Raw genomic sequence first — 16,621 nt, 5'->3', positions numbered from 1 at the left:
CCACCATGACCCTGAGTTCTTGGTCCGAGAACCTGGGGTGTCTTTGGGGTGCCATGGGGTGGTGTGGATGAGGTGTGGGGTGGTGTTTGTGGTGATGAGTGTGGTGGTGTGTGGTGTTTTGTGCGTAGATGTGGTGTGGGTGATGATGTTGGGTTCCTGTTTGTGTTGTGGTTTGCGTTCCCTGTGCTCTCTCTCTGTGTATTGTGCCTTGTCTCTGAATTTCGATTTGTGGGGGTTTGTGGGTGATGTGGGTGTGTGTTTTATATGGTGATGGGTGTGTGGGTGTGTTGTTTGTATGTGTATCAGATGTGTGTATTTCGAATTGTCCAATGTGGCTGTGTTTTGTAAAGGGGTGTGTATTTTGAGCGCGGCGGTGTGTACCGCCAATGGAATACCGCGGTTGAAAGACCGCCGCGTGGATTCGAGGGTCGTAATGGCATGGGCGTGTTTGTGTTGGCGTGACGGTGGAGGTTTGGTCATCTCCAGTTTATCGCTGACCGCTGATGAGGCGGGCTTCAGTGGATGTCGGGTTTTTGGAGGTTTGGCAGTTGTGGGTCAGAATGACCGTGGCGGTTTACCGCGGCCGTGGCGGTATGATGGCGGTCTTCTGACCGGCGGTAAGAGCCTTTTACCGCCAGGGTCAGAATGACCCCCTAAGACATGGATGTATCTTGGCACCTTTATAATTATTTTTAACCAAGAACATGTTTCTAGCTTTTTTATGCTAATGATACTGTTTTATTGGATTTAACACCTATTGGACTACAAAGGGCATATGATGCATTTGCTGATTATTGCAAAAAGAACTATCTAGAAATAAATGTAACTAAACAAAGTGATGTTTGGAAAGAAGAAGAACACAATAAAGATGAAATTAACAATTAATTCCTAGAAAATGGAAACTGTAAATAAATACTCATACTTGGCAGTGTTTTTTGTGGCAAGCAACTTTTTCAGAGGCACATACAGACTAACGATTTGCATACAGAGGCAGTTGCAGGCACCCTGAGAATAATGGACTATGAGATTGGACATATATCAATGAAGTTAATAAAGTAGACTTATAGTTTGGAAATTACAAAACTATTGCTTTATAGAAGTGAAGCCCTGTTAAGAGAGGAATTTTCAGAAATTCAGAGCATGGCTATTGAGTGCATCAAAATCTTGGATCAGCCTCCCACAATGTGCTGAAATCTATGCATTGAGACTGTATTTGGGCATTACACATATAGGGCCTCATTAGGAGTTCGGTGGACGGTTTGTACCGTTCGCGGAACTTCCGACGGGGAGGTTGCCACCACCCTGGCTACCTCCCCCCTGGACCCATTAAGAATTTCCCTCTGGACTGACGGGTGGAAACCAAGGTTTCCGTTAATCGAGCCGGCACCAATGTTGCTGCCAGAGGGTGCACTAGCACCTTTGTAGTGTTCACTGTCTGTCCAGCAGACAGTGAACCTTGCAATGGTGCTGGGCAGGGGGACCCCTGCACTTCCAATGCCAAGTGCATGGGCAGTGCAGGGGCCCCTGTGTGGCCCCCTACTCCTGTTCTCCACCAGCCTTTTCATTGTGGTGAATGAAGTCATAATCCACAGGGAAGCGCTGCATGCGGTCTGACTACCAGGGTCTTTATGTGATGGTTGGACCACCACCGTGGGGGTGGCAGTCTGAAGACCATAGGCCTATAGTGTTTAACTATTACAAAAAAAAAACTGTTGACACTGAGTTGTTCAGTAAGAGAGGACCCATTACGCTATGTGAAAAGAGTACCTTTATAATACTGATAAATCTCTGTGGAATGGCAGTTTAAAACAAATATTTTGAGAATTGCAAACTTGTGATCTCTTACACAACTGCAGTTTGAAGGAAATTAGTTAAAGAACTGGTTAAAAATTGGTCAGAGGAGTGAGAATTAAGATCATGTGCGAACCTGTCATATACAGCTAATATTTATCTGTGGGTGCATTGTTATGTTAAGTTTGGCTGCTTGATTTGCTAAAACACCTCAGGCCTCACAGTATCAGTGCACCTTTATCTTTAAATAAGTGTGAAAATATAGAATTCAAAAAACAAAAAGTAAATTTGTATGACTACTGATAAAATATTTAAAAAAATTAATGCCTTTAAACCGGGAGCCCTAGATGTAATAAAATGAGATAATTTGGCCTTATGTAATAAGTTGGACGACTTTTTTAGCACAATGGCAATGTATATAGGAGTTTTCAAATTATGTTTTAATAATGCAATATGTTGTTTTTAGTAGTGTGCAATAAACACTTGTTTTTCCTCAGTGGCATAAAACCATAATATAAGGTAAACTTGTTGCCAGTTGAGCACCATGGCTTGCACCATGCCTTTTTTGGGTATGAACAGACGCAAACAGGCTTGCCTTTGGTTGGCCTTCTGCAGACATGAAGCAGCGTAAAATAAGTGGAAGCTGTGGGTTAATTATTAGATTTACACATGGAAGCTAGACTGTGAATTAGCAAATAGGAATAATGGAAAGAAAGCTGGGGACTAAAGTACAACTTCATGCTTAAATTGAACACCCTGAAATTAAACATCCAACTTCTCACATAGTAAATCAACTTTATGCTTGGGCTTCCTGTGAAATGTTGTGTTTGTTGAGCATCTTTCCATCATTCAAAACTTCACTATCAGTCTTTCTTTCAACTACCCTGAAAACCGTGAGATACATTTGTGGACACTACAGCTCTTCCTCACTCTCTCATGATTCCCCACACCTACCATTGAAACTTCCAAATTCTTACCATCATCACTATATTTATATTGTGTCACTGGCCTCACATCTGTCACATGCAACAAGTTGTCCACTTGCACAACCTTACGTCCATTCCAATCCCTGTTCAGACAATAACCAGCTAATTTTCCCTCAATAAGCAAAAGGTTACACCATTGTTATTACTAGAGATGTAGTTCTCAATGCCCAGAACATGTCTCTTAACACTTTTTTCCACCATACAGAATTAATCAGATCTACTTTTAACTGATCCTTGCTAACACAGTTATGATGATCTGCCAGCCCATTACTCCTGGGTTGATAGAGTAAAGTCCTGGTGTGTCCGATACCACCCAAATTCAGGTATTCCTCTATCTAACTAGACTTTAACGTAGCTCCTTTGTCTATTACTAGTTTTTGTAGATAACCCTCTCTTTAAACACATCCTTCAAAATCTCTAACACAGACAAACATTAAAACTCTCCACAGATCTCATTTCAGGCCATTGTGTCATGTAATTGACTATGGTGGATTTAGAAGTTTCTCCCAGCACCCTAAATGATGTTGGCTAGTCACTTGAGTCTTATCACTGACCAAACGCATATACAATCTCTGGTAAAAATGTTGTACAGCCTTATTTTAACCAGGCCATCAAACATCCTCCTGAATTCTACTGGTTGTAGCATATTTATATGACACACATGGATTTGTTCAAATATAGGCGTTTACATGCCGCCCAGCACTACCAGTAATCCTAGTCATCTTGCATGTTTCCCATCACAAATGTTTTTCATCCGCATAGTCAGACCATCCCAATCCTTCATCAAGCTTCTCCTCGCAGACCACCATTTAACTGTTTGCACCCTGACCTTGCTTAGCATGACATACACCTTATCCACCTTCAAAATTGTTGCTCATGTGAGTTCCTGCACATTCCTCTTCTTTCTCCATTTCATCAACCGCATTATCCTTCTCCACTGACATTTCACACAAGAGAGAACATTTTGCCATAATATTCCTCACCCCTGGAATATACTCTAATTAATAATGAAACCCTTGTAGATTTACCACCACCATGCATGCAGAACAATTCAACTTGAATCTTATGATAAGTTCACAAAATACATATGGGACCCCTCCCAAATATTTTAAAATGCTACACACTCCACCACATGGCAACCACCTTCATTTCTGTGCTGGAATACAAGAAATCTGCCCCATGCAGTGCCATTTACATGAATGCTATTATCTCTTCACATGGATCTTCCCTGCATTGCAACAAAGGTCACCAAATCTGCGATTGCTGACATCAAAATAATGATGCTCCTGTCACCTGTCAAAAGATTTAAATTGCTTAGTGTTGACTAAATCAGCCTTGATCCACAGAAAGGCATATTCAGACTCCCTGCTCCAAACATATTTCTCATTTTTTGAGTAATATGCAGAAAGATCAAGTTTTGCTAGCAAAGTCAGCTGCAAATTTGGCATGGTATTCAACTATTCTCAGACATGAACGTAACTGATTCTTTGAAGTAGGAATGTCCCCAATTGCTGTTGCCAAATTAAATATTATCCCACTCTCTATAAGGATACCAAGGATGGTTGTCATGCTCATATGTCCTATCTTGTCTGTCTCATAAACCAAAATAACCTCCTGAAAGAATGCTACACCACACATTTGAACAGTTGCCATCACGTTTTGCAATATGACAGAGGAATGTTAGCCCAAATTACATTGGCAATTTTGGGGGTGTGCTGAAGGAGGTAAGTGTCCTTTTTTTCTTTTTTGTTTGGAGTGGTTTTCTCCTTTTGTTTTTGCCTGCAATGGATACATCCTCTTACATCTACCCCATCATGCTGCACCAAAAGAGAGCCCTCCTGGGTGTCTCAAAAGGGAGACCCGAAGGGAGGCCCTGCAAAAGGAGGAAGGCAGGGGGGAAAAAGACAAACTCTCAGCCTAATGTTAGCACCCTATCAAATGGGAATGTTCCCCGCTTGCCCCTTGCCATGTCATTAGAGAATTTTGTTTTCAAACATTTGTCCCTTGCCCAGTAACTGAGGGATCATGTTTTGCAGTGAATTTTACCCAATTAGTCAATCCTTGGGAAACCTCTCCGCAAGTTAGGGGCGAGGGCTCAAGACTGTCTTCTTAGCCTCGCCTCATAATTTCTCTATCCCCTTTGTCATTGGAAGGGCACAGGTCCCCACAGTCGCATGATAGCATAGGCTCCCTGGATCAGAGTGTTCATTTCTTTCAGAAGGCATCCTTGTCCAGACAACCTAACACAACTTTTGACTTTCTCGTCCATCAATATTCAGCCGATCAGCTCCTAATCTCTGCTGGGCATAAAGTTGCTTATGAAAAAGACTTTACATGGTAGCTTAGAAACTCTTGTGTCTGTAAGGTCAAATCAGGTGGATCAATCAAAGCTTTTGAAAGACATTTAGGGCCTCATTACGGCCCTGGCGACCGGCGGTACACCGGCGGTAACACCACCAACAGCTGGCAGTGTACCAGCAGTATATTATGACCGTAGCACATTAGCCATGGCCATACCGCCGGCCCCTCCAACTCACCTCCAGGCTTCCGCCAGGTGGTCATAATCCCCAGGGCAGTGGTGCAAGCACCGCTGCCCTGGGGATTATGAGTCCCCAACCGCCAGCCTGTCCATGGCAGTAAACACCGCGATGGAAAGGCTGGCAGTAAGGGGGACTCAGGGTGACCCTGGGGGCCCCTGCACAGCCCATGCGATTGGCATGGGCAGTGCAGGGGCCCCCAGACATAGCCCCATCGCACATTTCACTGCCCGAATTTTGGGCAGTAAAATGCGCAACGGGTGCTGCTGCACCCGCTGCACATCAACATTGCCGCCAGCTCTATTATGAGATGGCTGCAATGTTGTTGTGACTTTTCTGCTGGAAAAGTCATAATAGGGAGCCACAAATAACGCCAGCACTGGCAGCATAGTGGCGCCCGCAGCTTCAACGGTCTTTTTGTAAGACCGTTGAAGTTGTAATGAGGGCCTTAGTGTGAACTTTGTAAATCTAACAATGATGTGTTAGCTGTATGTGAACCCATGGTTTCCAATGCCCCCGCCACCAGAGCCTCAGGGGGTAAAAAGGCTAATAACATCTGAAAAAAGAGGGACTCATTTAGTTCCGGAAGACTCAGTCAATATCTCCAAATGCCCAATGATTGTGAGGGAAAGGCAATACCTTTTTGGCCTCCTTAATTTCTCCTCAAGCTATTACCTTTCCCAGAGGACTAGAGGCTGAGTAGAATGGACTAGAATTGCTAGTCCCCACAAGAAATGTGTTGGCAAAAGAAAATATGGTCCCCCGTGCTGTCCAACAGCACCCTAGCAGCTGTTTTCAATTGTAGTGAGGCCATAACAAATGCCTGTGCTAAAACTCAGCCATCTCTGATTTTCGCACCTCCAAATGGCCACTCCACATTCATTAAAAAGCATTTGGCATCTGCCAGTGGTAAGGTGCCCAAGCCATTGGGCTCCAATAAGTCTTGCAAAAAATCCTCCATCGGTTCTGACACCCTATCTAAGTTCACTATTGGGCCCTCAGAACTGCTGGGGAAAAAAGAATGGAAATTATGGCCTTTGAATCGTTCAAAAATCCTTCATATATTCCATTGAATCCCCTCAGTCTCTGGGATATCCACTCATGATTTAATGTCCGAGGGGTTCCAGAGTGGGAAACAAGGAAGGGAAGTGTTGAGTCTCTTTAATTTTCCACTGCATTGCCCAGTTGATGCTTAAGGTGGTAGACGACTTGGCCAAGGCAGGCTTACAAGCTACCTGCCCCCCTAAAAGAATCTCTGTTACGTTTGCCCCCCAGTCTGAGCTCATGCCATCTTCTTTCTTAAGCGTTCATGGTGTGGTATCCACCAGCCAATGGGAACGGCTTACATTCTGTTCCTATGATAGGCCTCATACAGGGCTTGGGAGAGCACAGTAAAATAGTCAGTCACCCAAGAATCTGAGGGTGGTATTAGTAAATATTAGGCCGCCTGAGCAGAGAGAGGCTGCTCTCTGTGGGCAGGGTAACAGATATACCACCCTGCTGCAATTGCTGGATACTGGGGGCGGGATGTCTGGCCCAATTTCCCATAGAGTGAGGAATCCTCTCCAAATCTGAGAATGTTTTTTTAGAGACTTGAACTATTTAATTAATGTGAAAGCCACCAGCATAAATATTGTTAACATTCTTTGCCGCTGTGTCATAGAGAGGAGTGTAAAAACACAACGGCTAATCTTTTTTTATTTTTTTGAAGTATACACGACTCTTTAAATGTAACAGAATCTATTTCAGCTGAGCTATTCAGAAATGTGTGTCCTGCAGTCTCCTCAGGTCACATATATATGCCTCTGATAATGTAATCTCTATTTCTGCTTCAAGAGTTTAAAAAAAACTTTATTTATTTATTTATCCTATTTTATAAACACTAAGAACATTGACAAGTGAAAAAACACCCAGCTCCCGTACCATATGGAAGTATCAGGGTTGCAGTTAAGGAAGACAATCACATAAAAAATGGTTATGACAACAATATCTGTATGTACATTAGTCCAATATTAAGAGGCGGATAATAACATGCAACATGCTTATAACACCCATGTCCTGCACCAGCTGTCCTCGGTATAGGTCTAATGCCACTCCCACATTCCAATGCAACCAAGACCCTCCTGCTGCCCACCATTCCCCACTGGTCAGTCTGTAGCATATGCCATGCCATGATGTAGTCCCTCAGTGGTTACCAAATATTATTGGGATGGTATGTGAGCACTGTAGGGATGCATATAGCTCACTGTCGGTATCACAGTAGATGAGGCTGTGGATCCAAGCCTCCACTTTGGGTGTAGTTTTAGTCCCCCAATGTAAGGCTATTTCTCATTTAGCAAGTAAAAGTGCCAGTGCAGTATATCATCTGATTGATTTGAGAATGTCTACCACATGTCCCAACAGAACAGGAAGGGGGTCAAGGTCTAGTGTCATCTCGACCATTAGGGAGAGGTGCCTGAAAATTTCCCTCCAATAGTGAGCAATAATGGGGCATGTCCATGTCTTATGGGCAAAATCCGCCATTGGTGCTTTGACATTTAGTTTAAAAATGTGGACATGTATTGTCTATTGCAACAGAGAAATATATAGTGAATCATTCGATGGTGACTGTTCAAGGACATTTGGCATGTCTGTGCACAACAGAACTTCCACATCTTGTTCAGGATGGGGCGCCCCAAGTCGGCCTCTCAGTGTCTGCGAAGAGTAGTACTGTGCGTGGTTAAGAGATCCAAGCATGCACTGTACAACTTGGAAACCAATCTGGTGCCATTGATGTTTGTGATTAGTAATTTGAAGGAAGGGAATTCATCCGGTGTGAGTGGATATGTGGGGAGCAGCGCTCGTAGAGTGCTTTGTAGCCTACCAGGGACAAAGTGGTCCATGTGGGTTGCTGTTGCAAATCATTCATCTTCTATTCTAGACAAGATGTGCCCCACTTGACCAGCTTCTCACAGGTAAGCGGGATCCACAGAATATCAGCTAGCGGTAATGCAGGTGAGTATACAGTCCCCCCAGTGAGCAGTCGGGCCAGTCTGCACCATTCCCAGCAAGTGGTGGAACGCATCTGTATGTCAGTAGGATCTATCGGGTGTCCCTGCGGAAGCAGTGTGTGCAGTGGTCCAGGGTGCAAAAGGCCTCTTTCTGGTATATTATATTGAAGGCGTGCATCTGGATGGTACCAGTAAAAAGAAAAGCAACATTGTGCTACTAAGTAGTGTAGATGAAAATGAGGCAATCTGAAGCCACTCTTCTAATAGGGAGCACCAGCACCTCCCACCATACCCTTGCACGTTTGTCTGCCCACACAAGGCAGGTCAGTAATCGAGAAAGTTCTGCTAAAAAGGAATTGGTTAAGTGGATGGGTATATTTATGAAGAAATATAGGAATCGAGGAGCACTACCATTTTAACAATGGCAATGCGTACCGCAAGGGACATTTATAGTTTGGTCCAGCGGTCGATTTAACTGGCAAGTCTTTCCATTGCCGGTCCGTAGTTAAGGCCGAGAACTTGTTTTTTGTGACAGTGGACATATGGGCCCAGGTATTTTACAGCGTCCGTGCACTATTTCAGCGGGTACTGGAAATGGAATGGGACCGCCGCTACTGTGAGAGGGAACACCTCCAATTTTGACCAGTTAAGCTGTAGCCCCGATAGGGCACCAAAGCAAATAATGTCATGCAGAATGGGATCCATATTTTCTTCTGGATGGCAGATAAACAACAGAATATCATCTGCATATAATGAGATATGTAGTGGGACACTTTTAAACTGCAGACCTCTTCGAATGTGATTTTTTATCAGGTGTCGGAGTATGGGGTCCATTGCTATTATGAAAAGCAAAGAGTATAGTGGACATCTTTGTCGGGTGCCTCTGAGAATGGGGAATGAGAAGTTAATTTTACCATTCACTCCTATTCTAGCGGTTTGGTTCGTATATAGTAATTTTATCTGGGCAGTGAAGCCCTGAGGGTTCCCCAGTTTACATAGGGTGGCAAATAGAAAGGGCCATTTGAGGGAGTCAATCGCCTTTTCGGCGTCCAGCGGGATAGAGTGGGATATCCTGCATAACACCGCGAATAGTGTACAAAGATTGATATTTCTGGAGCGTTGGGATACGAAACCTGACTGCACTGTGGATATTATATTGTCATTAATAGGGAGACACGTTTAGCCAAGAGTTTTGCCAGGATCTTACTGTTGAAGTTTAATATCGATAGCTGACAATACGAGTTACAGTAGTAAAGATCCTTGTCAGGTTTGGGAAGAAGTGTTATTAATGCCTCCCACATCGTTGGCGGCAGGACACCCTGCATGAGGGCCTTATTGTACACCTCAAGCAAGTGTGGGGCAAGGATCTGTTTATAGGCTTTGTATTACTCCCCGGTGAAGCCATCAATCCTGGGGGCCTTGGAGGCACTCAAGGCATCTAGTGCCAACATCATTTCTTCACATGTGAATGGTTCACTAATGAATTGTTGTTGTGCCAATGTGATCCAAACCACATCTAGATATTGTGCTAGTGTTGAGTCAGCCTTTTGGTGCTGACTGTCATACAGTGCAGTGTAATAGGAAAGTAGCTCAGTTGTACCTCCTCGGTGTCCACCTGATGCGCACCTTCCACCTGTTATAATTCTGGGATATATGTAGCCGAACAGGGGGCAGTCTGAGGGGGTGTGCCGGCATATGTCCTGGGCGATCGCCCTCGCAATAATGATGGGCAGTAGTGTATTTTACCAAATAGAGAATTTTGCGGTCTACTAGTTCTCTGTACTCCCCCATGAGGGTGGCACACCTTCTTAGATTCGGGTCATTTCTGCCTTCTGCACTTGCCGAACCCCCCTTGCCCAAATTCTCTACCCACGTTAATCTGTTACGTATGTCTGGCAATACCCCGTGCACATGTCTTGAATGCTTCCCACAGTATAGCGTGTGTGGAAACCGATTCTGTATTCAATGCAAAGTACTCTCTAATTGAAATCTGCAGGTCTGAATGAAATAGTGTGTCTTGGGGTGCAACACCTCTCCCATATGCCTGGTGTGGAATAGAAGAGGTCATAGTTACTGACGATTGGTCCAAGAGATTGTAGGGTAAGTGTATGTGACCTCATTCAGCCAGAAGTCGATGCGTGTCCATATATCATATGGCACAGAGTAGTGAGTATATGCTAGGTCTGCTTTTGGTCGTAGATATCATGGGTCGTGTGGTTTGCAATGTGTCGTAGGATGCGGGATGCTTTGGTTTTTAGGGTAGGTTTTGCAGCTTTGGTGTTGCATAGTGGATCCCATGTCATGTTAAAATCCCCGCCCATGATTACGCAGTCTGTTTCCGCATGATCAGTCTTGGACAGTAACATGTGAAAAAAGTTAGGATCATCTATGTTCGGAGCATAACCGTTTACTAGCACAATCCTATGCCCCGCTAGTGTACCTTCAGCCAATATATATCTACCATTGTTGTCAGTGACAGTGGAGATTCGGTGGAAGGACACATTCTTGTATATTAATAAGCAGACCCCAAGGGAATAAGAACTGTAGCTGGAAAAAAGTGGTCGGGCCCCATTGGGCTGCAAAGGTGTATATAGACCGCAGCAAAAAATGTGCCTCCTGCAGAAAGCCGATTGCAGCTCCATGCCTATTTAAATACTGCAATACCTATTTACCCTTTTGGGGATTATTAAGGCCCCTAATATTCCAAGATATAAATGTAGTCAGTAGTGTGGATTACATTTCATGCATTTGTGTGTATTATTGGAATACTATTGGACAATACTTCAGAGAGTGATGTGTTGGGCCAGCACGTGTCAAAGGACAAACAGTGAACCAAAAAACAAACAAAACAATACAACCATAAACCCCCCCACACACACACTCAGCAAAAATATGTCCGGTGAAGCCCCAGGTGTAACACAGAAGCATAAAAAGAATCCCATATTCAGACGTAGCATCAACCATGGGGAGAGAGCGACTCTACTGCAGTGAGCTCCTCATGTGCAATAGGAATATAATAGTGATGTAGAGGAAGAGTTGATATAGGCATGTTGGCAGAGAGATGAATTCCACTTTAGGGCTGTATCGATGACAACGTGTCCAGGGGTGATAGCCTATACTTTGTCATCCAGGCAGGAAGAGGTCCATGATGTTGGCAGATTGCATGTCAGACGGGGAGCATTCAGTGGAGTTCCGAGTTGAAGGTGCATGTTGTTTAGCATATTTCTTGCAGAAGTACGAGGCCTCGGTGGGGCTATGAAAAATGTGGGATTTGTCATTAACATCAACTCTGAGCCTTGCCGGGTACAACATGCTATAGCGCAACCCCAGCCTGTGCATTTCTGCCTTGGTGTCCACAAATTTGAGCAGGGCTTCCTGCACTGCCATGGTGAAATCCGGGAATAGTGATGTTGACATTACTTGATACTGCAGTGGGCTATTTTCTCTTGCTATGCGCAGTGCTGCATCACGGTCTCTGAAGTTCAAGAGCCGAGCGATGATAGGACGGGGGGTTCCCCCAGGACAGGTCACGGGACAAGGGAGTGGTGAGAGCATCCCACAACAAATGTGTCGGTGACGTTCATTCGTCCCAATAGCTCGCTCAGCAACTTCTCCACTAATGTGTTCAGGCACCCAGTGTCAGTGGATTCCGCAATCCCTGTGATGCAAATATTATTGTGACAACTGCTCGCCTTGAGATTTTTGTTTCTAATAGCAACAGTGCGCAGCCTGGATTCAAATTTTTTCAAGCCTGCACATCTTCCAACATTGAGATGCATTCCTTAGCCCCTTGAAGTCTGGCTTCTTGACAATCCAGGTGCTCCCCAATTTTGTCTAGGTGAGCCACTATAGAGCCAAACCATGCATCAATGTCCCTAAAGACAGAGCTCAATTCTGACAATATGGGTCCCAGGTCTGTTTGGTGTCCTGAGGCCTGGTCCCCGGTTGCACCTTCTGCCATAGTGGCATCTGCATCTATTGGTGAGGGGTTCTGTGGTTTATCAAAAGGCAACTTACGTTGTTTGGGGTCCCCACAGACCATTGCAGCCTCAGCACCACAGTATTGATTGACATGTTCAATTTAGGCAGCCAGGAGCGAGACATGCGCCATTTGTGCAGATTCCTGGCTGCCTGAGCTGAACTTTGCTGGGTTGAAGAGGTCACAGCTCCTATGGGCGTGACCTCCTCAGCTCAGCAAAGCTGCATTGCGTCCCTTCACCTCAGTGATGAGGGGAAGCATCACCCATTGACTCCGACCTGGGTGCTTCAGGTTTAAGCCCTGAAGCGTCCAGGGTGAGTGTCAGTCAATGGCACCTTGACACAGAGTGGGGTGGAATCAGCAGTCTCACTGACCCCATCTCACTCTGTAACGAAGTTGGGACTGCTGCCTTCCCTCATTGGCTGACTTAAGCCAATGAGGGAAGGCAGCAGCAGTCCCAACCCTCCTGGGACCTCCAAAGCAGAGATGAAGGTGTGTGTGTGTTTTTAATGAATTTTGGTGCATGCGTGTATGTTTGAATATTTGATGAGTATTGTGGATGGATGTGCGTGTGTGTGTGAATGAATGAATGAGGGTGAGTGTGCTTCCTGTCCCCCCTCCTTCCTAAAATTACCGTCCGCCACTGCCTTCGATGTCTGATCACGGTGGGTAAATTAGCACCTAGCTCATCAAGCGACTGCAGCCCAGGTCACCTAATGCAGATTGGTTGCACCACATCGAGAATATTACACATCAAGGCCTTGTGGCTCCCTCCGTAGGCGTGGTGTCTCAAATAATCCTGCTTAGGCAATCGCCTGTGTTCGCGGTGTCAGGGAATCTCATGGGGATCTCAAATGGGGGCAGTATACTGCCCTGTGCGTCCCTCCGACCGCAAACCTCAGACTCTCCAGTGACCCCTGTCACTTCAGGGCCTCCAAGGCTCGGGCCGGGACTGGGAGCCACTGCCACTATTACAGGACAACAGTGCCTCCGCTGCCCCCACATACACCAGTTTGTCTCTCCGCTTCAGAAGTGTTGAATGCTGTGCTCTTCCAGCATTTTCAAGGAGCCTCTTCGCTGGAGCTTCAACGCCGCGTGGCCATGTTGGTCACCGACTTGGCTCCACTCCCCCAAATTTGTTGGAATATCCATGGGTTTGAGCATCTCATGAATAGCGATGAATTGGAAGGAAGATATAAATCTTACCATGTGGCGTTCCTTCAGGAGTCTTGGTTGAGAGAGGAAATAACATAGAAGGCTTTGTGGTATTGGGTAGTAAAGGGCTGAGATGAGGGCAGGGGAGAAGCTCTGCAAGGGTCTTAACCCTAATATCCACGATCCAGACGATCAAGAAACCATTGCATGTCATAAATGTGAATAGTGGTTTGCAGCTCTGAACTTGGCCTGAGTAATAATATTTGTAGGTGCTTTCTCCTTATAAATGTTTATATTTATAAAGAAGAGTACCGGATGATGAGGAACTGGCTGGAATCTTTTGAGCAATTCCTCCAGAATTTGTTAGCAAAATTTCCAGAGTCAATTATTATTATGGCCGTGGATTTCAATACACATCTTTTTCCTGCAGAGGTGGACTCACAGATGGAAGATGTTCTTGATTTTTATATTGTCTTCCCAGCCTTGTTTCTCTCCTGGTACTATTAAACAGGAGGCCAAAGCACTGGGTCAATGGTTCAGAAATCATGGTTTGATCTGTTTAAATGGCAGTTTTATTAATGATATGCCTGCAGCTACAACGTTCTGGCAGGGCCTTTCGGTGGGTCCGATTGATTATTTATTTACGCCAGCCTGGCACTTTGGTCTCTTTTTAGATTTCAGAGTGGCAAAGTACAAGACCAGTGACCATTGGGCCATTTTAGCCGTTGTTAATCTCTGTGAGCCGGTAGCGACAGAGAGGGTTCTGCATTTGGAAGTATCCTAACTGCGGAGGCTTACAACATGTCTAGATCCCATCCATCTTCAGCTTCTAGCTGCGTATCAATTAACAGAAAACCCCAAGGTTCTCTCTGTGTATTCTGAGAAAAGAATTGTGTGGTTTAATGAAATTGTGTCCAATCTGTTGGGCTGCATTGCCATAAATGTAAGAAAATGTGGATCACAGGCAACCCGTCACACTGAGGGGAGTGGCTGGTTTGATTTAGCCTGTCAGGAGATGAAATGTTTGGTGAGATAAGCATCCAAGAAAGCTAAGCGATGCCAAGGCAATGTTGTATCTCCAGAGTTGGTTATGCTTAAGTTCCAGTACAGGCAGCTGGTTAAAGGGAAAAAAGCCTCCTTCTGTCATAGTAAGTGGGATGAGATGCAGGAAATTATTCTATCAGGGGCTCAACAAAGGTTCTGGGCAAATATTAATGAGTCAAGTGGCCAAAAAAGGGGGACCCTTGTATGTAGGATTTCTGAAGAAATATGGCAGCATATCTGGTGAATTTATATAGCTGTCTTTCTGCCTCAGTTAGGCCCCAGGGTACAGTTGACAAGAAGCGTCCCCTCACCTGGTTCTCAGTAAAGGAGGGAAGGGCAGTCATTGATAGAATAAAGCTTTCAATGGCAGCCATCCCCGATAACACTCTGCCGGTAATAATTAAATCAAATAGTGATTGGTGGGCAATGGCATACTCTCTCTTGTTCTGCTGGATTGCCTCAATGTGCCTTCATTCCCCATCGTGGAAAGGGTCAATAGTAAAATCCATTTTAAAAAAGGGAGTGGCTCAGATCCTACATATTACAGGCTAATTAGCCCTTTGGATATCTCGCTTAAGGTGTTTTCCAAAAGTTTTCTATCTAAATTGGAGGACTAGACCTTAGAATCTAAGATCATCCCAATGGAGCAAGGGGTCTTTTGGGAAGGCCATTCGACTATAGACCATTGCTTTGCTTTATGGGCCATCATTCAGAAGGCTCTGGAAGTGCACCAAAGGCTGTGTTGCTGTTTTGATGACTGCTGGACAGCTTTTGATTTGGTGTTTAGGGAAACTCTATGAAGAAAACTTGCCCCTGTGGACCTCCTTAGTGTGTTGCAAACTCTACACACCAACAATTGGGGCCAGGTGGAGCTAGATAAATCGGGCCAACTATCCCTGAAAATCCCCATCAAAAACAGCCTTCGATAGGGGTGTAGTTTCGCCCCCCTGCTCTTTAGTATATTCCTGGCCGACCTCCCTACCTTCATATCCCAAATAAGGTCATTGTCTCCTAGAGTCAGGAATCAGCACATTGCCTGTCTGCTTTATGCCGACGACTTGGTGCTGTTGGACTGCACCCCAATTTGCCTGCAGATAGTAAGCAGAAACAGTTGAAAATTAATCTAGAAAAGATTAGGGTGTAGGTCTTCGGTAAGAGAGGAAAGAATTTTAACTGGCGCATATACGCCCGGGAGTTGGAATTAGTTGATTCCTATAAATATTTAGGTTTGACTTTTAAGACAAACACACACTGAGATAGTATTAAGCAGGAGTCGTTACTGCAAGCAAGCTGTTTGTCCAGATTTAATTGGGAATATGGAGGGTTGTCTCTTATTTCTGTATTGAAGGCCTATGAAAGGAAAATACACCCCCTGGTTAGCGGGGTGGTTCTCAGAATGCTCCTTTCACTTCCACCAGGCACCATGGACAGGGCATAAGGAGGGTGCTGAATCTCACCTCTTGGAATCTGTTGGCATTTTCCTGGGCTTTCAGATTTGTTAACAGGCTCTCAGAGGATAGTGAAGTGATAAAGGTCTCAAACCTTTGCTGGGATGAGATCCAAGGTAGCAAAAGAAGATGAGCAAGGGAAGTAAGGAACTTATTAAAAAATATTAAGAACCTATGATCTGAGTGTGGTACAATTATGACCTGGTCTCCTTTTCCAGGAAAACAATTATTGAAAGAGTCTGCAGCAAAGGTTGCCAAGACTTTTGGCCTGGCTTACCTGAGTCAGAAACCCTCAATTAGTTTCTCAATGCCCTCTCTAGGACTGGATACAGTTTTTCCCTACCTGTTGCAGGTACCTGAACCCGGCCTGGGGAATGGAATTTTAAGGGCAAGAGTGAGATACAGTCCAATCTATTCATCCCGCTCCCGTTGGGCCAGGGTCCAGGATAATAACGTCTTTTTACCTACCCTCTGAACGTAAAATGTTCCTTGTCCCATATACTTCTGGACTTTGCTTTTTGTGTTCCTAACCAGATTAAGTTTCTAAGACCTTTGTTTTTTAAATACAGAACAGTCAAAAGGCCGAAGACTGTAGAGTTGTTGTCAGAAATGCGTTACTTAGATGTGGCAGTAGGAATTGCCCAGTTTTTACATTCTGTTAAACAGAGTTTTAATGATGGGTTACAGTGGA

The 16,621-nt window shown here is 44.7% G+C and overlaps 1 protein-coding gene across 6 annotated transcripts in view; it reads left to right on the top strand.

Moving 5' to 3' along the window:
* SGCG (sarcoglycan gamma) overlaps positions 1 to 16,621 on the top strand; it is a 1,215,835-nt gene that overhangs the window by 914,201 nt on the left and 285,013 nt on the right. The window lies entirely within an intron of this gene.

The sequence above is a fragment of the Pleurodeles waltl genome, chromosome 8 (assembly GCF_031143425.1).
Source record: "Pleurodeles waltl isolate 20211129_DDA chromosome 8, aPleWal1.hap1.20221129, whole genome shotgun sequence".
NCBI lineage: Eukaryota > Metazoa > Chordata > Amphibia > Caudata > Salamandridae > Pleurodeles > Pleurodeles waltl.
This window is presented reverse-complemented; position numbering and strand designations above follow the sequence as displayed.